Source organism: Dromiciops gliroides, chromosome 4 (assembly GCF_019393635.1).
Source record: "Dromiciops gliroides isolate mDroGli1 chromosome 4, mDroGli1.pri, whole genome shotgun sequence".
NCBI lineage: Eukaryota > Metazoa > Chordata > Mammalia > Microbiotheria > Microbiotheriidae > Dromiciops > Dromiciops gliroides.
Genome location: NC_057864.1, coordinates 209372476 through 209395647, shown reverse-complemented (window position 1 = coordinate 209395647; position 23172 = coordinate 209372476). Strand labels below are relative to the sequence as shown.

General features: G+C 36.2%; 1 protein-coding gene across 1 annotated transcript in view; it reads left to right on the top strand.

Annotated features, from left to right (window-relative positions):
* The window catches only part of CEP112 (centrosomal protein 112), a 479659-nt gene that overhangs the window by 400019 nt on the left and 56468 nt on the right, over window positions 1-23172 (top strand). The window lies entirely within an intron of this gene.

Sequence of the window (23172 nt, the reverse complement as noted above, 5' to 3'; positions counted from 1 at the left end):
GTCATATCTGAACCAGGTTTGAAGCAAAAACACAAATGGAAAGAACCAGGATGGAAGCCAGCAATTCAGAAACCAAAAATCAGACTTCTCCCAGTTTTCCCCTAATTCAATCATGAAGATTTACTCAACAAATTAGAGACATTTCTTACATTATTTTTAGTGCCTTAGGGCTACCAATATACTACTTTAGTTGTCTTATCTGTATAAGATTCAATTCCTTTGTGAAATTTGGTTGGTCATAGAATCTGTGATTACTAACAGTTAACTAATATCTATTAATGTTCTAATATCTATTAATACTTAGTATGCTCTACCGATTTTTTTTTTTTTGCTACTCTGCCACTATAACCGCAGCAATGAAAGGGAACTCCATGAGACCATGGGCCAGTTTATATTTTTGCCTGGGTTGCTGTGGCCAAAAAATACATACACATACATAAATACATACATACACACACATACAGCATATACATATATACACCCATATATGCATATGTATATGCACGTGTCTGTGTGTGTGTGTGTGTGTGTGTGTGTGTGTGTGTACCTCCATGCCACAATGTGATATTAGAAAAGGATTTTATTGGAGAGCTCTTTCAGGTAACTAGAGTAATAATAACCTATTAATAACCTTGCAGAGAAGAAGAAATAAATTACTAGAGAACCAAAAAGATTGATCTGCTAAAGGAATAAACAAATGAAAATACCTAGAGAATTTAGAAGCAGAGTCTTATTAGCATTTTTACTGAAACCTATGGTATTCAAGATTTATCTAATACAACCTGTTGTGTAGGATTCTAATTTACTTTGGTTCTCTGTAAAGATAAAGTATATTTTTGGTAGCTTATAGTGTTCAGGGTCTCAGGATACCCCAAATCCCCGTTTTTTGTTTAAAATTATTTAGAATCAAACTAGTTTAATTTTACACTTTTTTAAATTGGGTGTGAATTTTTTAAGAAACAGTATTTTTAGAGTAGAGAATAAAGTGAAATGGGGGGGGGATACCTGATATAGAAGAGATTTTTTAAAAAAACACTCCGCTTTTCATTAGGCTTTTAGTCTTAAATGTTTTAACCAATAATCTTTTTACTATCAAAGTGGTTTTTGATCATTTTTATGATGAAACTAGAAAGAAAATGTAGTATAGTGGGTAAAGAACCTGCCTCAAAATTAGAAGACCTGAGTTCTCCATTGCTATTGTCTGTATAACCTAATTTCTCAGTACCCCAGGCTACTCTCCAAAATAATGCTTAGCATCCATGCTCTCTACACCATTAGGAGTTTCCTCATTGGGAGTTCCTTATACCAATGAAACCAAAGGCCCAGCTCTAACTACACACATTATTGGAGGAAATCTCATCTGGGATTCCCTATATTAGTGAAACCACAGGGTCCGGTCTCCATCCCTATTTATTTAGTATTTATACTTTTGCCCACTTCTCAGAAGGATTTTGAGGAGGTCATATGTGATCCATATGGTCATTATGGCTCTTATTCTCTGACATTCCTTAGTTTACTCAATTAGCTCAAAGAGTGTGAAAGAATTGTGAAAAAGTACAGTTCTTTTTGCTAGGCGCTGGAACCCCACAATAATAGTACTGACTGTCAAGTAAAAATTTCGACCCTCTTTACTGGGGATTAGATAATGAAACAATCACAAAGAACTAATTTCTCTGAGGTTGCATCTAAGAGGAAGTCCTGTGGCCAAGTCATCAGAAGGAGTATTTTAGAAAGATTCCATTGTGCCTAATTAATGTTAATTAGGTAAGCTTTTCAGACCACTGGATCCAACTATTCTATTGTGGTATCTCTTACATCTGCCTCCTTTCCATTCCCCCTGTCACCACCATATTAAGTCCCTCATTACCATTGTCCTGGGTGATTGCAGTAGTCTTCTAACTAACCTTCCTACTTCCAATTTTTCCTCCTCCTATTTATCTTTCTCAATGCTGCTAAAGTAATGTGTTCATGTGCAGGTCTGAGTGTATCATTCACTCCCCTATTCGAAATGCATTGGTGGTTCCCATTATGTACAGGATAAAAGACACATTCCCTACTGTATTCATGGCCTTACACAATCAGGTTTGAACTTACCTTTCCAGCCTTCCTTCATGCCATTGCCCTTCACAGACTCCCTATTCTAACTAGATCACAACACTAGCAGCTGACTCTACTGCCTTTCCTGTATACATTAGGTTATAGCTGCTATGCCTCAAATGAATCCCATCCCTTCTTCACATGTTGAAATCCTTCCCTCACAACAAGACTTAACTCATGTACCACCTGCTCCATGAAGCCCCTTCTTCACAGAAGTGATCCTTCAGTCTTCAAATACCTCTTGCCAATCTGTTTGACTTCTGGATATTTATCATAGTCTAATTGGTGTCTTGGTATTTGATTGTGCATCTTAACTCCCTACTAAATGGTAAGCAGTCTGGAGGCAAAATATATCCTAGATACACAAAGATGAAACAACATATTTTTTGAAGCCTCCAATTTATGCCATATAAGGATCCACTGTCAGAACTAAGGATATTTATCCTGCAAGAAAAGAAGAAGTGGGAGAGGGAAGTAGTCATTATTGGGGGGGGGGGCAGTGAGACTTAATAGGTCTTCACTGATGTGATAAACATATATACAAATGTCTCGTTCTTTTTTCACTCCAGAGGGTAGAACTAGGAACGATGCATGTAAGATGCAAAGATGCCATTTTAGGCTTGATGGAAGGAAAAACTTCTTACTGATCAAAGATGTCCAGAAGTAAAATGGGCCACCTCTAAAGATCATTCTCCCTCATTTAAGATCTTTGAGCAAAGGCTTGATTATTTTGCGTGTCAGGGAGATTTTTTTCAGATGCATATGGACTAGAAAACTACTGATCCTTTTCAACTTTGATTCCATAAGCTATGGGTCTTAGGGACATAACAGTAAGGGTCTGGGTTCCACAGATTTCATGCAATTTGATGTATTATTTCCTGTTTATTTGAGGATAGGCCCACCTTCACAGCTTCCCCTAAATCAGCTTCAGCTGACAGATATTAATGCCACCAACCATATTAAACTTCAAGGAAACAACTTCATCCAAACTACAGCATACAGATACAATCTTTGTATTCAGGGAACTTACAGACTTTTGGAAAGATGTCCTATACACAGATAATTATAATATAAAATAATACATGACCAATTTATTAAAGAGAGGGAAACAAAGTGCTCTATAGCTCTATACCAAAGAGTTATTGAGAAGGTAGCATTTGTTTTGATTTTAAAGGATGAATAGGAATTCCTCAGAGGCATATGATGACATTCTATTCATAAAGCACAACAGGGACAAAGGCAGTGAAATACAGACTGTGTTTCAGGTGAGCATCTAGTAGCCTATTTTGGTTAAAGTGTAGTCTAAAATAGGGCTAGAAAGGCAAAATGGCACCAGGTTTTGGAGGATGTTGAATGGAGAAATAGTTTCAACTTCACATGTCATAGGGAATCATTGAAAATTTTTGAGGAGAGAAATTATATAACCAAATATATAATAAAGAATCTAATGTAATATATAATATAACAAAGAAGCACTCAATAAATATTTCTTGAAGTAAAATGAATTGAATCAAGTGTAAGACAATGTGATATAATCAAAAGAACAGAGAATTGTTAAGTCAGGAGACCTGAGTCTGGTACTAGTTCTACTACTAATTTGTTGGGCAGCTAGGTGGCACAGTGGATAGAGTGTCAGGCCTGCAATCAGGAAGACTCATTTTCCTGAGTTCTACCCTGGCCTCACACACATACTAGCAACCCTGAGAAAGTTGCTTGACCCTGTTTGCCTCAGTTCCTCATCTGTAAAATGAGCTGGAGAAGGAAATGGGAAACCACTCCAGTATCTTTTTTTTTCTTTTTCTTTTTCTAAATTTATTATATTTTCAATTCATAGAGCAAAACAAGCATTTCCATAACACAGTACAATAAAAAAAGAAATCCCCAAATGGGATCATCAAGAGTCTGACAGGGGGGCAGCTAGATGGCGAAGTGGTTAAAGCGCTAGCCCCGGATTCAGGAATACCTGAGTTCAAATCCAGCCTCAGACACTTAACACTTACTAGCTGTGTGACCCTGGGCAAGTCACTTAACCCCCATTGCCCCGCAAAAAAAAAAAAAAAAAATTAAAAAAAAAAAGAGTCTGACAGTAGCTTCAGTAGTAATTCTATCACTGATAACCACAGTTATATGACCTTAGGCAAACCATTTACCCTTTCTGGGTCACAGGATCTATAATTTCTCAAGTTATATGTAGACCTAAAATTCTATGATATTATAGCTATTTTATCCAAATTGCACTTTCATTATTATTTCCATTATGACTGCATTTGGTGTCATAATTCCTTTGGAATATAGATCTTATTTAGAAATAATCAAAACTATTTAGACATGAGCATGTTAATTTTTTAAATTGCATTGAAAATTCATTCAAGCTCATAAGTTTGCTTAAGCAGTAAAAAAATGTTGAACTCATCATCTTTATTCTTTTTGTTGTCTGTCAGAACAGTTGAAATAACAGTAGCTAGTGTCATATCAGCCAATTAGGCAACTGAAATCTGTAGCTAACAGTTACTAGGAAAGTTTTCGCTTTTTTTAACAAACAAATACTGTCCCAAAATTATGATGCATAAAAAAAATCAAAATTGAGCTTGACAGAATTACAAAGGAGCAGTTTCCTGAGCTTTTAAAAAATTCTTTTTTAACTTGTACATTTTTAAAACATTTTAAATGTTTCTGCTTTTCATTAAAGAAAAAAAATCCTGTGTTTTTATTTTATAATAAAAAATGAATAAGGCATTTAAAAATTGCTATGTTTTTAATTAAAAGCAAAAAGCTGTTTTTCATCAGTTCTTGTTGGGTGGTATCCTTTGTGTTCAATATTTTCCTTGTCTTAATTGGATATCCCTATCACTCCATCATATCCAAAACTGATTGGAATCAGTAAATGTACTCTTTGGGCATAACTGGTGCACCAATACTTTAAGTCTTTGTAAAACTTAAATAATATCAGATAATTGATGTGAGAATATTATGAACATTAATTACTGTACAAAATTATACCAAAATACCATGTATATCTTTTTCATTAGACAGTATCGCCTAACCTCGCAGAAAAGAAATAAAAAATTGTCACCCCATGTTTTTTAAAACAACTATCTACCATAAGTAGTAAAACTCCTAAAATCATCATTCTCTTTCTATATACCTAATACAAGTAATACTATATGTACATGCACACAGTATTATTTAATAAATTCATGTTACACAACTGTTATGTTCAGGTAGAAATTAAATTGCTACATAAAACTAAACTAAAATCTACTTTTATGAGTAATGAGTGTTTTCATTTATTCATAATGAGTTTGAAGAATGTGTTAGCCTCTGATAAATCATCTTTCTTATATCTTATGGAGAAAGAAAAATAATTAGATATTGAAGAAATAGAAATTGTAAAAGTAGAATGTAATACTTTTTGTGGAGTATAATGCCTGCTTATTCATAAAATGTTAAGTGTACTAAGTGCAACAGAAAGACAAGTTCTTTCTACTCTAATAAAATGACATACTAAGATACAGACTTTTAAGACTAATGTGAAAATATGTTTAATGTGATTGTACATGTATAACCTATATCAGATTGCTTGCTGTCTTGGGGAGGGGAGAGGGAAAGGAGGGAGGGAGAAAAACTTGGAACTCAAAATCTTATAAAAACAAATGTTGAAAAGATATAGACTCTAAGATAACATCAAAAGCCCCTATATTAAATATATTTCTTGGAGTTGCTTTGGCCATGCAGGTTTCTGGACAGATTTTTTAAAGAAAAACTAGTCCAGAGATGTACTAATGTTTTTCTGTCACATGACTCATCCTTTCATTCATTCATTCCTGCATGCATGCATGCATTCTTAATTTAGGGCTTCAGAAAAATCTGTGACCTTTCAGCAATACAGATCAAAATTCCTCCATTTACTCTCATGAGTTTCTGTAGTAAAAGAAAGAAGGGGGAAGGGAGTACCAAGAAGATTAGAGAAGAAAAGAAAAAAATTATCAGTTTACTTTCTGTTGATGAGCCTCCCCCAAATTAACTAGACTCCTTTGTGGTGACAGTCACCAGGCCTGGTTTTTTCCAGCTCTGTAAGACCTACCAGAATTTTTTCCAATTGCACAAGCCTTTAAGAATCTAGAATCATCACCAAATCATGATTCCACAGTGGAGGAGGAATTTAGTAGAGGATATTTTCATTTAGCAGAAATTTATCAAGTACTTACTAAGTGCTGTGAGAGTACAATAGTAAATAAGACCTAATTCCTTCTTTCAAGGAGCTTACAACATAGAAAGAGAAAACATGTAAAACAAATGCCTCAGCCTGTCATCATCCTTTTGGAGCTTACCTCTGTCATTCACTGTTTTAGATATCCCAATCAGCTAATATAATTGGTAAATTTTGTGTAATCTGTAAATTTGGTGAGCATTCTTTCATTGATAAAAATATTAAACAGCACAAATGCCTAAGATTCTGCACTGGAGATGACCTGCCATGTTGACATTAACAACTACTCTGAATCTAATCATCCAAACAGTTATGTATCCTTCTCTATTATCATTTAATCTACATGTTTCCATCTTTTCCCCAAGAAGAGCATTAGATGCTTTATCAAAGACTGCCTAAAATCTAGGAATCTGTATCCATAGCATTTCCATCATCTGTGAGTTTTATATTCCTTTTTTTTTTTTAAAGCAAAGATGATGTTAGTCTGTCATAAACTATTCTCAATGAAGGCTCTTTATAGTAACTGCTTCTATTTCTAGTTGTTCAATATCTCTTTAATGATTCATTTAAAATTTTCCCAAGAATCAAAGTCAAGTTCACTGAGCTATGTTTTGTAGATTCCATTCTTTTCCATTTTTTGAAAATCAAGACACTTGTTCTTCTCTGATCTCACCCATTTTGCATGATCTTTGGATCTGTCAAATATTTCAAAGGACATAAATCATCGAAAACAGATGACACAAATTCACCAAGGGCAACTAAGTACTCTTTTTTTTTTTTTTTAGTGAGGCAATTGGGGTTAAGTGACTTGCCCAGGGTCACACAGCTAGTAAGTGTTAAATGTCTGAGGCCGGATTTGAACTCAGGTACTCCTGACTCCAGGGCCGGTGCTCCATCCACTGTGCCACCTAGCTGCCCCTAAGTACTCTTTTAGTATATTCTTAATTATCTTGAGTATCAGATCCCTCTTAGTCATCTTTGTTGTGACATTTCCAGGGTCCATTTTCCTTTTCAGTAAAATCAACTTTCTTGTAAGTTATCATGATCCCATTTTTCCTCATGCTAAGCTATTAGCTTATTTTTTAATCTTCCTTTTTCTTTTGGTATAACTTTTAAAAAGCAAAAAGAAACTTTTTTAATTTGTGCTTAGCTTCCCTGACCAGCTTGTTATACAATCATTCAAGCTTCACTCTGTCAATCTGTTATGGATCCTTGCTTCCACCTTCTGAACATTACTTATTTAAAGTTAAGTTGATTGGTGAGTACTCTGTGTGTTACCATTAGATTCTTCAGAAAGATCTCAGTATTCTTCTCATTAAAACTGTCTGCCTTTGAGTCTAGAAATTTTAAATGTCTGCCATATTTCCCAAGCTGACTTTATTGGATCCTATCTAGTCTTCCTCTAAGTCCTTTGAAATAAAATGGTCATTTGCCATTTACTCCATTATCCTTTCTATATCAGCAACCAGCTTCTTCTTAGTAAGAATCAGATCCAGAATAAAAATTTTCCCTTGTTGGTTCCTCAACTTCAAAAACACATAAATTTTATTCAATAACTTTGGTTTCTTACACCACCATATTTTCCAAATACTCCTTCCATCCCCAGAGAACCATCCCATACCCCAAAAATAGGATTTTTAAAGGGAAAAAAAAGAGGATACGGAGCCAAGATGGTGACGTAAAGAAGCACTCAGCTGAACTCTCCCAAATTCCCATCCAAAGAACTCTAAAATAATGCCTCAAATTGAATTCTGGAGTGTCGGAAGCAACAACCTAAAACCCAAAACAACTTAAAAGGTTGACAGGGAAGGTCTTTCTCACTAGGGTGGTGGTGAGCCCAGGAGCCTAGCTCAGGCAGCACTAGATATGGCTTGGGAGAAGCTGCATTAGCAGTGCCAGAAGCAGCTTTAGGAGCTTTCATCCCAGGGAAAGGGGGGGCAAAGTCAGACCATTTATTGGAAGGAGATCACAGGGAACCCTTTACTGGTGCTGGGTTCAGGACCCTGTTTCATTGCCCACACACAGTTCTGGGTTGTAGTTCCAGGATGAAAAAAAGTGATAGTTTTGATGCCTCAGAAGAACAGGAGCCCAGGTCATGGGTCCAGGGTATAGAAGAGTACTTGTGATTGCTCACTTGGGAGAAGGGACCCTGGCACCATGAAGTAATATCAATACCAAGCACCAAATGGCATAGCATCCAGATTCTTAAAGGAAAAGTTTAATTAATTACAGAAAGAAATAGAAAATAAAATTATACTAGTGGGGGACCTCAACTTTCTCCCCTGAGTACTCTATAAATCTAACCATAAAAAAAAATAAGAAAGTTAAGGATATGAATAGAATTTTAGAAAAGTTAGATGTGATAAACCTGTAGAGAAAAATGAGTGGGAATTAAAAAGGATTTTTTTTTCTCAGTGGTACATGGCACATACACAAAAATTAGTGAACAAAAACATTACAACCAAATTCAGAAAAGCAGAAGTATTAAATGCATCCTTTTCAGATAATAATGCAATAAAAATTACATTCAATAAAGGGCCATGGAAACACAGAATAAAAATTAATTGGAAACTAAATAATCTTAAATAATGAGTGGATCAAAGAACAAATCATAGAAATAATAATTTCATTAAAGAGAGTGATAACAATGAGACAACATACCAAAATTTTTCAGATGTAGCCAAAGCAGTACTTAAGGGAAAATTTATATCTCATCAAAAAAAAAAAAAAGAAAGAAAGAAAGAAAGAAAAGAAAAGAAAAGATCAGTGAATTGGGCATGCAATGTAAAAAGATAGAAAAAGAACAAATTTTAAATACTCAATTAAACACCAAACTGGAAATTCTGAAAAATAAAAAATCAAAGGAAAGATGAACAAAATTGAAAGTAAAAAAAAAATTAACCTAATAAATAAAACTAGGATGTGGTTTTGTGAAAAAATAAAATGGATAAGTTATTGGCTAATTTGATAACAAAAAAGAAAACCAAATTACCAGTATCAGAAATAAAAATGGTGAATTCACCACAAATTAAGAGGGAAATTTTTAAAGAGCTATTTTTGTCTAGCTATATGCTAATAAATCTAACAACCTAAGTGAAATAGATGGATATTTATAAAAATACAAATTGCCCAGATTAACAGAAGAGGAAATAGACTGCTTAAATAATTATATCTTGGAAAAAGAAATCAAACAAGCCATCAATGAGCTCCCTAAAAAAAAAAAAATTCCCAATCACCAGATGGATTAACTAGTAAATTCTACCAAGCATTTAAAGAACAATTAATTCCAATACTATATAAATTGGTGAAATAGGCAAAGAAGGAGTCCTACCAAATTCCTTTTACAACACAAATATAGTGCTAATATCTAAACCAGGAAGAGCCAAAACAGAGAACAGCAATGTATAACAAAGATCATATGCCATGACCAGGTAGGATTTATGCCAGCAATGTAGGGCTGGTTCAATATTAGGAAAACTATCAGCATAATTGGCCATATCAGCAACAACATAAACTGAAATTACATAATTATCTCAAAGGATGCAGAAAGTCTTTGACAAAATATAACACTCATTTCTATTTTTTAAAAAAAACACTAGAAGGAATGGGAATAAAAATTCATTTCCTTAAAATGATAAGTAGTATCTATCTAAAACTATCAGAAAGCGGTATCTATAATGGCGATAAGCTAGAAGCCTTCCCAATAAGATCAGGATGGTGATAATGGGCATCCTTGCTTCATCCCTGATTTTATTAGGAAGGCTTTTAGCTTATCCCCATTATGGATACTTTAAGGGAGAAAAAAAAGAGGGAAAAATTGAGGAAAAATGATCTACATATTGAAAATAATCTGTGTTATTCACAATGTTTCATGGTTGTGAACTTTTACTAAAATCCATGCTTCCACTTCCTTTCCTCTCCTTCTCTTCTTAATCTTCCATTATCTGGTTTCTAATCTCTCTCTAAAGTTACAGATCTTTTCATTGCAAATTTAATGGCTTTTCCTACTTCTTATCCTTCCTTATCTTTTTTTCAGCCTTTGATATTTTCACTCACTTTCTTCTTGATATTTTCTTGTCTCTAGATTTTCAAGGGTCTGCCCTGAGCTTGTTTTCTTCCTACCAGTCTGACTGTTCCTGACTATTCCAGTCATCTTTGCCAGATCATCATCAAATAACCCTGGGTGTCCCTCATTTCTCTATCCTGGGTTTTCTTCTCTCTTTTTACCCTATTTTGTTTGATCTCACTCATCATCTCTCATGGATCCGAGTATCATCTTTATGTAAAAGATTCTCAGATCGTTTTATCTAACCTTAACCTGTCTCCTGAACATCAGTCTTAGATCTCCAACTAGATATCCTGTAGGCATCTTTAACTCAACATTTCTAAACCTTTCCCTCTTCCTTCTCTATTATAATAAAAGTCACCACCATCCCCCCCAGTCACCAAGGCTCACAATTCATATGTCTTCCAGGACCAACCCTCAATTACCCTCCTCCTGCTATATCCAATCAATTGACAAATCCTGTTGATTCTACCTTAATAACATCTCTCATATATGTTCTCTTAACCCCTTTGACACTACCACCCTGGTACAGGTCTTCAGCACCTCACATCTTGACTCACATATGAACACTTGGACAGGTAGGTAGCTCTGTGGATAGAGAATTGGCCCTGAAGTTAGGAAGACCTGAGTTCAAATCTCACCTCAGACATTTACTAGCAAGGTGGCCCTGGGCAAGTCACTTAACCCCAATTACTTTAACTATTCAGGGCCATCTCCAGTTGTCCTGATGTATATCTTGCCACTTTGCCTCCAGATGGCTCTGGAGGAGAGAGTGAGGCTAGTGACTTTGCACAGCCTTTCCTCACTTAAATCCAATTAATTTCAAGTCGTGACATGACACGGTCCTCTTCGAGAACAAAGGACAAACAATAACAAGAAATGCTAGCTAAATTTGGTCTCAGACACTTACTAGCTGTGTGACTCTGGGCAAGTCACTTAACCCTGTTTGCCTCAATTTCCTCATCTGTAAAATGAGCTAGAGAAGGAATTTCAAACCACTTCAGTATCTTTGCCAGGAAAACCCCAAATGGGGTTATGAAGAGTCAAACATGACTGAAACAACTAAACAAAAATAAAATGCATCGTTGGTGGTGGTGTAAACTGATCTAACTATTCTTGAGAGCAGTTTGGAACTATGCCCACAGAGCAATCAAACTGTGCATACCCTTTGATCCAGCAGCACCATGAGAATATTATACACAGAAATAGCAATATTGTATCGATTAACAGCTATGAATGACTTAGTTATTCTCAGCAATATGATGATCCAAACCAATTCTGAAGGAGTTGATGTAAACTTCTATCCAACCTACAGAAAAAAACTGATGAAGTCCGAATGCAAATTGAAGCATACTTTTTTTTTTTTTTGCTTTCCTTCTTGGTTTGTTTTGGTCTTTTTCTTTTTTGGTCTGCATTTTCTTTTGCAACATGGTTAATATGGAATTGTTTTGCATGATTGCATGCATATAATCTATATAAAATAATATGAGTTAATAGGGATAGATTCAGCTCTTCTTTTCATGTCTTTACACTTTAGTTTCTTTCTCATCTTACAGCTATTGATAACATTGTAAGAACTACTATATCAAATAAGAGTGGGGAGAATGTACATCCTTACTCCATTTCCATATTTATTGCAAAAGGCTACAGTGTATCCTGATATTATGCTTGCTTTTGATTTTAGATAGAACTGTTTATGATATTAAAAAAATTCCTTCTGTGCCTATATTTTATATGATTTTTAACATAAATAAGTGTTGTATTTTGTCAAGGCTCTTTCTACATCTGTTAAGATAATCATGTTGGTTTTGATGATTTTACCTTTAATATTATTCATTCTATTTATTGTTTTCCTAATTTTGAACCATTCTTGCATCTCTGGAATAAATCTAACTTGGTTATAATGCATGATTTTGGGGGCAGATAGGTGGCACAGTGGATAAAGGACCTGCCCTGGATTCAGGAGGACCTGAGTTCAAATCTACCCTCAGACACTTGACACTTACTAGCTTTGTGATCCTGGGCAAGTCATTAACCCTCATTGCCCTGGGGGAAAAAACATAATGCATGATTTCATAGAGAAATCTCTGTAGTCTGAAGAGCTTTTGTTTAAAATTTTTGAACATGCTTTTGGGCTATAATTCTCCTCTGTTTTATCCTTCCCTGATATAAGTATTATAATTATATTTGTCTTATAAAAGAATTTTAGTAGGGTGCTTTCTTTCTCATTTTTGAGAATAATTTATGTAATATTGGTAATAATTGTTCTTTAAAAGTTTGGTAAAATCCTCCCATAAATTTATCTGGACTAAGAGTTTTCTTCTTTGGGAGTTCCTTTATAGTTAGTTCTGTTTCCTTTTCTAAGATTGAGTAATTTAAGATCTATTCTCTGGATTTTATTTTCTAACCTCTTTTTAAGCAGGGGTCAGGTTGTACAGAGTTTAAATGCTAAACACAGGAGTTTATATTTTACTCTAGAGCTAATATGTAGGCAATTAAGTTTATTTAGTAGGGGAGGGACATCCTCAGATGTACACTTAAGAAAAATCATCTTGGCCCCATTGTAGGAAGATAGTCTAGGATAAGAAACATTTTGAAGTATTTTGCAATAATCTAGCAAGAAATTATGTACTAAGGTGGTAGTTGTATAAGTATAAAGAAAGGATGAGATGTGAGTGACCCTTGGAAGATTAGAAAAATGATAATTTCTTTTTTTAAGCAAAAATAAAATTTTATTATTTTCCAGTTACATGTAGAGATAGTTTTCAACATTTGTTTATATGATTTCCAATTTCAAATTTTTCTCCCTACCTCCCCTCCCTACCCCCTTCCCCTAGACAGCAGGTAATCTAATAGGTTTTATATATATATATATACATATACATATACATATATATATATATATACAATAACATCAAACACATTTCTACATTAGTCATGTTATATGAGAAGAATCAGAGTAAAAAAGGGAAAACCTCTAAAAAGAAAAACAACAGCACCAAAAACAAAAGAAATAGTATGATCCAATCAGCATCCATATTCCACAGTTCCTTTTTTTTTTCTGGATTTGAAGAGCCTTTTCCATCATGTGTCCTTTGGAACTTTCTTGTACCGTTGTATTGGTGAGAAGAATCTAGTCTATCACAGTTGATCAACACATAATGTTGCTGATACTGTGTACAATGTTCTTCTGGTTCTGCTCATCTCACTCAAAAATAATAACTTCTTCTTTTCTTCTTCTTCTTCTTCTTCTTCTTCTTCTTCTTCTTCTTCTTCTTCTTCTTCTTTTTTGGTGAGGCAATTGGGGTTAAGTGACTTGCCTAGAGTCACACAGCTAGTAAGTGTTAAGTGTCTGAGGCCAGCTTTGAACTCAGGACCTCCTGACTCCAGGGCCGGTGCTCTATCCACTGCACCATCTAGCTGCCCCAAGTATGATAATATCCTTTTTTTTTTTTTTTTGGTGAGGCACCTGGGGTTAAGTGACTTGTCTAAGGTCACACAGCTAGTTAAGTGTTAAGTGTCTGAGGCCGGATTTGAACTCAGGTTCTCCTGACTCCAGGGCCAGTGCTCTATCTACTGCACCACCTAGCTGCCCCCAAAATTATAGTATCTTTTTATTTATTATTTTTTCCATTACATGTAAAGATAGTTCTCAACTTTTGTTTATACAAGCTTTCCAATTTCAGATTTTTCTCCCTCCCTCCCCTCCCTCCCCTCCTTCCCCCCTCCCCTAGACAGCAGTATGTGTATATATATATATATATATATATATATATATATATATATATATATATATACACATACATACATACATACATACATAATAACATTAGTCCTATTTTGGCATTAGTCATGTTATAAGAGAAAAATCAGAGCAATGATGAAAAACCTCAAAATAGAAAAAACAACAGCACCAAAAACAAAAGAAATAGTATGATTCATTCAGCATCTATACTCCACAGTTCGTTTTTTTTTTTTCTTGGATTTGGAGATCCTCTTCTATCATGAGTTCCCTGGAACTTTTCTGTACCATTGCATTGGTGAGAAGAATATAGTCCATCACAGTAGATCAACACTCAATGTTGATGATACTGTGTACAATGTTCTTCTGGTTCTGCTCATCTCGCTCAGCATCAGTTCATGCAAGTCCTTCCAGGTTTCTCTGAACTCCTCCTGCTCATTGTTTCTTACAGCACAATAGTATTCCATTGTATTCATATACCACAACTTGTCCAGCCATTCCCCAATTGATGGGCATCCCCTCAACTTCCAATTCCTTGCCACCACATAAAGAGCAACTATAAATATTTTTGTACATGTGGGTCCCTCTCCCCTTTCCATGATTTCTTTGGGGAAAAGACCCAAAAGTGGTATTGCTTGGTCAAAGGGTATGGACAGCTTTATTGCCCTTTGGGCATAATTCCAAATTACTCTCCAGAATGGTTGGATCAGTTCACAGCTCCACCAACAATGCATTAGTGTTCCAATTTTCCCACAGCTTCTCCAACATTTATTATTTTCCTTTTTTGTCAAAAAATGCTAATATCTTAAAGAAAGTTTGGAAGAAGAATGGATTTTTGTTTGTTTGTTTAGAATTTTTCCCCAACTTACATGTTAAAACAAATTGGAACATCGATTTTTAAAACTTTGTGTTCCAAATTCTCTTTTTCCCTATTCCCCCTTAAGAATTCAAGCAATTCAATATAAGTTATACATGTGCAGTCATGCAAAACATAGCAGACAAAAAAACTTTAGAAAAAAGAACAACAAAAATATACTTCCATCTGTATTCATATAACATCATTTATTTCTCTGTAGATGGATTGCATTTTTCATAAGTCCTTCAGAGTTGACTTGGATCATTGCATTGCTAAAAATTACTAAGTCATTCACAGCAGATCATCTTACAATATTGTTGTTATTTTGTATACAGTACATTTCGCTCTTGTAAGTCTTTCCAGGTTTTTCTGATAGCATCCTGCTCATCTTTTTTTTTTAATAGTAAACTACATTTATATAGTACTTTAAAGGGAGATTTCCTTGCAAAACACCCATGAGGTTGATTATTGCAACAATAATAGCTTACATTAATATAGTATCTTATACCTGACAAAGAGTTTTCTTAACAATAGCCCAACAAATAAGAACCATCATCCTCATCATCCTCATCTTATATTGCTCTTGCTTCTGCTTCAAATTTTTTCCCAGTTACTATTGCTGTTTCCCTCCATCCTATTTACTCCCCATGATGTTTACTTTATTTTATATCTTTTTTTACCCTTTCCCACCTCAAAAGTGTTTTGCTTCTGACTGCCCCACCCCCAATCTGCCCTCCCTTCCTTCACCCCTCTCCCCTTATCCTCTTCCCCTCCTACTTAAACACAGTACAAGATGTATTACTATACCCACTTTATTATGTATGTTAGTCCCTCTTTGAGCTAATTCTGATGAGAGTAAGACTCATTCACTCCCCTGCTCCTCCCCCATCTTCCCCTCCACTCCAAAAGTTTTTTCTTGCTTCTTTTATGTGAGATACTGTATTCCATTCCACCTCTCCTTTTCCCTTTCTCCCAGTGCAATCCTCTCTCCCCTTAGCTTTATTTTAAATATGTCATCATGGGGAAGCTGGGTGACACAGTAGACAAAGCACCTGCCCTGGACCCAGGAGGACTCGAGCCCAAATTCAGCCTCAGACACAAGACCCCAGCTGCTTGACTCTAGGCATGCAACCCCACCATGACTGCCCCACAAAAAAAGATAAACAATAAATGCTTTACAGATATCATCCCTTCATAATCAATTCCCACCTGTGCCCTCTATCTAAATTTATTCCTTTCAGCTGCCCTAATACTGAGAAAGTTCTTATGAGTTAGAAGTATCATCTTCCCATGTAGCAATGTAAAAAGTTTAACCTTTTAACCTTACTCATGATTTCTTTTTCCTGTTTACCTTTTTATGCTTCTCAAGGGTCTTGTATTTGAAAGTCAAATTTTCTATTCAGTTCAGTTCTTTTCTTCATGAATGCCTGAAAGTCCTTTTTTTCATTGAAGTCCCATTTTTTCCCTTGAAAGATTATACAAAGCTTTTCTGGGTAGGTGATTCTTGGTTGTAATCCCAATTCCTTTGCCCTCTGGAATATCATATTCCATGCCCTCTGATCCTTTAATATAGAAGCTGCCAGATCTTGTGTTATCCTGACTGTGGCTCCACAGTACTTGAATTGTTTCTTTTTGGCTGCTTGCAATATTTTCTTGACCTGGGAAGCTCTGGAATTTAGCTATAATATTCCTGGAAGTTTTTATTTTGGGATCTCTTTCAGGAGGTGCTTGGTGGATTCTTTCAATTTCTGTTTTACCTTCTGCTTCTAGAATATCAGGGCAATATTCCCTGACAATCTCTTGGAAGATGATTTCTAAGTTCTTTTTTTGATCATGGTTTTCAGGTAGTCCAGTAATTTTCAAGTTATCTCTCCTGGATCTATTTTCAGGTCAGCTTTTTTTCCAAGAAGATATTTCACATTGCCCTCTAGTTTTTCATTCATTTGTACTTGCTTTATTGTGTCTTGATTTCTCATAAAGTCATTAGCTTCCATTTGTTCAATCCTAATTATTAAGCAATTATTTTCTTCAGAAAGCTTTTCCATTTGACTTTTCAAGCTATTGACCTTTTTTTAATGACTTTCCTGCATCACTCTTATTTCTCTTTCCATTTTTTCCTCTACCTCTCTTACTTTTTCCTTTACCTCTCTTACTTTATATTCAAAGTCATTTTGAGCCCTTCTGTGACCTGAGACCAATTCATATTTTTCTTGGAACCTTTGGAATGTAGGAGCTTTGACTTTGTTATCTACTTCTGATGGTGTATTTTGATCTTCCTTGTCTCCAAAGAAACTTTCTATGGTCCACATCCTTTTCCGTCTGTTCATTTTGCTAGCCTATATCTTGACTTTTAACTCCTTCTTAAAGTGGGGCACTGCTTTCAGGATGCACTGTCCCAAACTTCAGGGGGTCCCAAGTGGTATGATTTAAGGAGAGGCACATTCTATACTTGCCTGTGTTTTGGTCTATAAATAACCCCAGGCCTACTTGTTCTTTAACCTGGAAACAAAAAAATCTGTTTTGGCTGTGGTTACTAGCTTTGGGCAAGCCTGTGCCTCTTCCCCACCTGGGCCACCACTCAAGACTGCTTCCTGATTCCCAGCACAGGGAAAACAACTGAGTTCTGCCTCAGTGTCAGCAGAGACCCCTTTAATATCCCCCTGGCCAACTGCTAGATCCTCTTAACAGACTGTGAGCCCAATTCCAGAAGAAGCTGCCACTGCAGCCAATTCTTAGGCTCTGGGGGTCTGTTTTTCTGGTGTGGCTTGCCTGGGGTTGGATCTGCATGGCTTGGCTGCAGTGCTGGGCTCTACTACCACCCCATGGTACAACTGACTTTTCCCACTGACCTTCTAAGCCACGTTTGGCTGGAAAATGATCTCACACTGTCCTTTTGTGGATTCTGCTGCTCCAGGAATTGTCTTATGGCATTATTTGGAGGGTTTTTTCCGTGATTGTATGGGCAGCTCCAAGAAGTTACTGCCTTTCCCCTGCCATCTTGGCTCTGCCTGCCAGAAGAATGGATTTTGCATGAAAGATGAAAAAACTGTTTTGAATCTGTTGAGTTTTAGATGTCTCTGGGATATCCAGTTTGAAATATCTAGAAAGTAATTGATGGTTCATGATTGAAGTTCATGGGAGAAACTGGAGCTTGAACTATAGACCTAGCAGTTATCTGCATGAAGATGATAATTAGACCCAGCAGAGCAGATGAGGTCATTGAAAATATAGAAAGAAAAGACAAGGGAGACTAGAACTCAGAGTCATGGGCCTAATGAGGGCAATGAATTGGTAAAACAGTCTGAGAAGGAGTAAACTGGATAGGTAGGAGGAAAACAGTAGTGTTATACAAATAACAGAGACAGAGACATTCAGGAAGAGAGGGTGGTCATCAGTTTCAAATAGAGCAGATAGCACAAGAAAGATGAGGAATCAAAGAAGATCATAAGATTTAGTAATTAAGAGATCATTAGTAACTTAGGAGATAGAAGTTTTTCTCAGGTAATAACGTTAGAATTCAGAATATTAAGGAGTGAACAAAGAGGAAGCAGAGGAATGAGTATAGGCAGATTTTTCTATTTTCTTGAGGTTTTTTTTTCTTGTGTGTGTGTGTGTGTGTGTGTGTGTGTGTAGTGTAGTGTGGTAGGGAATCAGCATGGGAAGAATAACAAGATTGCCTTGATGCAGTGAGAGCCCAGCTGATATTGGATAACATGGATTTATAGTGTACCTAAGTCACACAGATATGTGTGATCTTCCTTCACCTACTTTCTACATGTGACTGGGAACAGAGGAAGTACATGGTGATAGTAATTTAGGTATGAGATTTGGGAAGGGATGATACATCAAGAGGGCAAAGGATCTGATAGTAGAGGACAGTTTAGGGTCTAGACTGGAGAAGAGAGGAAAGTGAAATCAGAGTAGGGGTAAGTACTAAGTGATGTAGGACTTGGAGGTTATGAATGTGAAGTATGGTTTTAAGAAGGGTAAGACATTGGGAGAAGTAGAATAATAGATTGTGGTCAGATACCAGAGTGTTCTAAATTAAGGAAGTGGAATACTGGGGCAGCTAGATGGCACAGTGGATAAAGCACCAGCCCCGTATTCAAGAGGACATGAGTTCAAATTTGGCCTCAGACACTTGACACATACTAGCTGTGTTACCCTGGGCAAGTCACTTAACCCTCATTGCCCAGGGGGCGGGGGGGGGGGGGGGGCGGGGTGGAGAGAGAAAAGAAAAAAAAGTGGAATACTTGTGGATTATCATGAGGTGCAATATGTGACCACCCCTGAGTAAGGCCAAGATGAAGCATTAGTAGGTTACAGAGTTTGAGAGATCATCAACGAGATGTCAGAGTTTCCTACTATAAGGGCAGGAGTTGGGAAGATGAAGATGATGAGGCCTTAGGTACTGAACTCTTTAGAAAAAAGGGAGCAACCAGGGGTCAATATAAAAGGCACACTGTAATCTGGATTGGGTGAAATTTTTTGATACCATAAACACTGAAAGTGCCAGTGCGGAATCATGAGTATTCTTGTTTCCCTTTTAGGAACAATGAAAGGGGGTGGAGTACAGTCAGTAGTGGAGAGGAGAGCCAACAACATAATATCCTGGAGGGGGAGCCAGGTCTCAGTGAATGCCAGTAGATGGAAAAAGTGTGAGAGAAAGAGCTCCAGGATGAAGGAAAGTTTATCACTATGGAATAGGAATTCCAGGGGGTATGGTGGAAGGGTTAGGTGGGGTTGGAGAACACAAGTAGGTGGAGTTTATAAAGATGAGAGAGTAGAAGGAAATTAAAGATATATTTCTCTTATATGGCAGGTGATTGATTAGTATGACAGGTGGTAGAAACTTGTTAGCTTTAGGGGCAGTAGCCAGTAGTATAGAAAAAATAAAGTTCTGTCTCAAATGTATTATTTCTGGGGATGAGGACGTAGGGCCTTTGTAACACTTTCCTGCTTAACTGTTGGGTAGTGGGACAGTGCTGCTATTGGGGCCCCCACAGCTGTCAAAAAGGCTTCCTGTTGTTTCTGCTTGGGTGGCTGGGCTAGGAATGGATTAAGACATGGGGCAGGTGGTACTGATGCAGAGCCTGATTTGATGGTGCTGCTGCTCTGATTCCTGAATTTACTGACATGAGCATGACTTTCTAATATAAAATGCTGCAATGTTACAATGTCACTCACCTCTCTGAGTCTTATTTTCCTTATCTGCAAAATGAGGGATCCTATCATAGGTGCAGGACAGGACAAAGTACTGCATGTGGAAGGAAGGGAGGAAGGAAGGAAGGGAAGGAGGAAGGGAGGAAGGGAGGGAGGGAGGGAGGGAGGGAGAGAAGAAGGGAGGGAGTGTTTTAACAAACAAAAAACTTGTTATTGATGTGGGAGTTACCCCTGAATCAGTTATATGTCAGATCATTGACTCATTAGACCTAAAATCACAATTAATAAAAATCAAGGAGAAATAATATTAATGAAAAAGATTGTATAATGGAAACAAGTCAATCAGAAACTATTTTAAAAATTAATTGACCACCAGAAATTGAATATGGACAATAGAAATTACCTTGATGCCAATTATAATAATTTTAAGTGGAAGTTTCATCAGCACAAATTAATTATCACCAAGACAGCCCAGAAAATACTTTAATCAGCAAATATTCAACAAGACAACATAAAGAAATTGAAGTAATAAGTACAAGCAAAGAAAAAATAAAATTATTACTCTTTGCTGAAAGTATAACAGTTTGGGTAGATACTCAGAGCTTCAACTAAAAAGATAATTGTAATAGTTAACTTTAGGAAAGTCAAGTCAACAAGTCTAACCCGCAATAATTTATTTATGCACCTCCTATGTTCCAGGCACTGTGCTTAGCCCTAGGGATAAGAAAAAAAAAATCACGTTCTCAAGGAATTCACAGTCAAATGGGGGAAACAACATGCTACAACTATATAGAAACAAGATATAGATGGATAAATTAGAGACAAACAGGGTGAATGCACTAAGATTAAGGGGAACTGGAGAAAGTTTCTTGTAGAAGATAAGACTTTAGCTGAGACTTAAAGGAAACCAAGCAAAGTGGCAGGCAGAGATAAGAATGGAGAGAATTCCAGACATGGTGCATAGTCACTGAAAATGCCCAGTCAGAAGATGAAGTGTCTTTTTGGAGGAATAGCAAGAAGCCTAGTGTCTCTGGATCACAGAGTGTGATGGGGTAGGGGCAGTGAGGGCAAGGGGCTAAGGTATAAGAAGATTAGAAGTATATTAAGGGGGCAGCTAGGTGGCACAGTGGATAGAGCACTGGCCCTGGAGTCAGGAGTACCTGAGTTCAAATCCAGCCTCAGACACTTAACACTTACTACCTGTGTGACCCTGGGCAAGTCACTTAACCCCAGTTGCCTCACTTAAAAAAAAAAAGTATATTAAGGATCTGGGTTATAGAGGGCTTTGAAAGGCAGTGGATTTTATATTTGATCTTTAAGGCAATAGAGAACTACTGAAGTTGATTGAAGAGGCAGTTGACATGGTCAAAATTGCACTTCAGGAAGGCAGTTTGACAACTCAGTGATGGACGGACTAGAATAAGCAGAGATGAGTCAAGGAGTTCAATCATCAGGGTATTGGAATAGAACAGGCATATGGTGATGAGAACCTACATCAAGGTTGTGGCAACGGCAGAGGAGAGAAGGGGACATATGTGTAACAAAAGATATTACAAAGGTAGACTCAGAAAGACTTGGTAACTGCTTGGCTATGAAGGATGAGAGAGTGAGGAAGCAAGAATGATACCAAAGCCTGAGAGGATAGTGACACTCAGTAGTACTGTAGAATGTGAGAATGGGGAGAAGTTGGGAGAAAAGATAATTGGTCCATGTTGAGTTCAAGGTGTCCTTAAGAAAAGTAGCAAGATAAAATAAGGGATAAAGATATTTATAGAAAATGCTATTACAAGGGGAGAAGGGAGGGAACAGGAACCCTCCATGTGCCAAGCACTGTAATAATTACTTTACAAATATAATTTAATTTGATCCTTACAACAACAGCAAAAAAATACATACAATTTTAAACCCTTTTTTTTACAAATAAAATCAATACAATTAGAATCAGGAGAGAAATATTTAACTGGGGGAGAAAAGTTTTGTGTTGTTCCACCAGCAATGCATTGATGTATCTGGCATCCCACAGACCCTCCCATCATTGTCAGAGTTGTTTTAATTTGTATTTCTCTTATTAGTGATTAATTAGAATACCTTCATATTTAGGATATTTTCATACTGTTTTTGAGAATTTGCATTCCATTTTAAAACTGACTTGGTATACTTTTACCATCTATCTATTGGGCAATGGCTGTTATTCTTAGAGTAGTATCTCTGGACCAAAGGCTATGTCATCTAGTGACTTTTATGCCATATATTTTTTTTTTCAGCAATTCCCCCATAGGATCGATATAATTACAGGTGATGCATATTACTGCTGCTCTTTAAACAAGTCAGTCATTATCAAGGGTAACCAAATAAACCATTGTCACACAGAGACAAACAAGAAGATGTTATTGGAACAGAAAATCTGTTATATACATCCAAGATTTATTAAGGGGATGGATTGGTCTGATTTAGATATTCAGTATTTAAATTTCCCTTTTCTTTAATAGATTTTAAAAACAGCAAGATTTGATGATCCTAGCCAGTTCATTTGTATTAAAATCCATTTAACAATACTAACAGCACAAAACTCCTACATTTCATCCCAAACTGCATTATGAAAACAGTACTAATAATTGCAATAGAATGGATTCAAAGAGTTTGATTGACTTTTCATGTTTGATGGTTATTATTCTAGCTGGTTTAGAACAGTTTTAATAACCACAGTATATTTACCAATTCAAACTAATTCTTCAGTTCCCATGCCAACAAAATCCATTTGTTCCCAGGCAGCTAGTATGAGGCATCACTCCAAAACCTGATTTGTTATGCAGGATAGAGTCATGTTTAATGTTGTCCATACCTCATTCTCAGTGAAAGCTTAAATACTTTTCTCTAAGAAAACATGTAAAGTGTATATATTATTGGGGATATAAGAACATAAGTATTCAGATTTATACCTTATCTAAATATTCCCCATGAGTCATTAGCTTGAAAGATTTTGTAGAAAAAAAAAATAGATCAGTATGTGTATATTCCTAAAACTACACTAACATGCA